Below are 1,785 nucleotides of genomic sequence, written 5' to 3'. Positions count from 1 at the left end.
CCCTGTCTTAGATCAGTTATGATCTCCACTTTATTTTAAGAATGTGAAATGTCAGAATAAGATTGAGCTACTGTCACGAACGTCGTAAGAAGCGGACCAAAGCGCAGCGTGGTTTGAATACATTCTTCAATATTTAATGAAGAACACTTAAACAAACTTACAAAACAAAATGAATAAGACGAACGTGACTGCTATATAAACAATGTGCTAACATGCAACATAACATAGACAATAACCCACAACCCACAATACCAAACAGGCTACCTAAACATGGTTCCCAATCAGAGACAACGCAAAACACCTGTCTCTGATTGAGAACCATATCAGGCCAAACACATAGAAATATACAAACCAGACATACAACATAGAATGCCCACTCAGATCACACCCTGACCAAACAAAACATAGAAACATACAAAGCAAACTATGGTCAGGGCGTGACAGCTACTCGTATTTGCTTACGTTAATTACGTTAGCTAACATCAGTCAAAGATAGAACGAACAAACAAACAGGTTTACTCTGCGGAAGGTAGTCACCAGTCTAGTAATTGATTGACAGTGTGTAAACCAAAACAAAGACAGCGATATGATTTAGCTGATGGATTTAGCTAATGGTTTTGAAGGGGTAAAAAAATCTATGATTTTGCAACACTTCTCAGTTGTCGTCGAAATGGATCCCCCATCAGTTCAGCCTGAAAATCACTCTGATAATCTCTGGTCACTGTAAGGCTCATCGTTCTTGATAGCCGCAAGTCACTGGCAGCATCTGGGAAGAACGGTGAACGATAACTCATTTTCACGCTTGTTTGTAATTAGCACAGCCAGGCACAGAACACCACACAGGCATAATGATAAACGTTAGTGAAAAACAAACATTGTCGAAAACATATCTTGCCTACAGAAGATCTGAGATTCCTGTGTGTTGTTCGTTAAAAGTACACAATGCCGTCGTTCAAGTTTGTGGGCCCGCCCCATCTACCTTAGCGGTCAGTATCTGCATTCGCTATAATTGCCGGACTTTGTGGTTCACTATGAGCCACTACGAGCAAACGAATACACAGGAAGTTAAACCTTCCTGATTCTACCAGTGCAATGAAAATGTGCTAGTTGTAGCTTGTGGTTTGGCTAATTGTGATGTTGATGATAAAACGTAATGTTGTTAGTATGTTAATGACTATACGCCGTGGCAGAGCCAGGGTGAAATGCCCCTTTAAGTGCCTTAGCTATCTGACTAATGTCTATAAATGGACTTTAAACTTTAAACCCTCACCCTAAACAACTTCTAAAAGGACGGCGAATGTTACCAGTAACAGCTAGTAATTAGGCACCGTGTCCCATCTGTAGTCCTCCTCATCAATTATTACTCAGTCCCAGGCACGGACCGGTTAGCCTTCTCTTACTAAACATTTATCAACCTTTTAATTACTAATGACTTTAAGTGCCTTAATCGCTATGTAAATTAGAGAGATACATCCGATATCATTTAACTTTATAAAGCCAGGTGCTTATCTTAAAGATGAGATATCCTATAGATAGTTTGTCTGAAACTATCTAACCTTTCACAGGTTAGGGTTGAAAAATGCTGGTAACTTTCCCCAAAAATGCCCACGTTTTCCAGAAATATCGTTTGGAGCATTCCCAGATTTCCTGCTTATCTCAAGCATATTAATCTCACAACAATGTAAAGCTGGTTCCAGTAGATATGGAGGGTCTGCGGTCTGGTTGAACGCTTTAGTTAGGCCAGGTCTGACATTCACTGTAATACTGTTTATGGCAAAGGCATGG

Source organism: Salvelinus sp. IW2-2015, unplaced genomic scaffold (genome assembly GCF_002910315.2).
Source record: "Salvelinus sp. IW2-2015 unplaced genomic scaffold, ASM291031v2 Un_scaffold1743, whole genome shotgun sequence".
Classification (NCBI taxonomy): domain Eukaryota; kingdom Metazoa; phylum Chordata; class Actinopteri; order Salmoniformes; family Salmonidae; genus Salvelinus; species Salvelinus sp. IW2-2015.
This window is presented reverse-complemented; position numbering follows the sequence as displayed.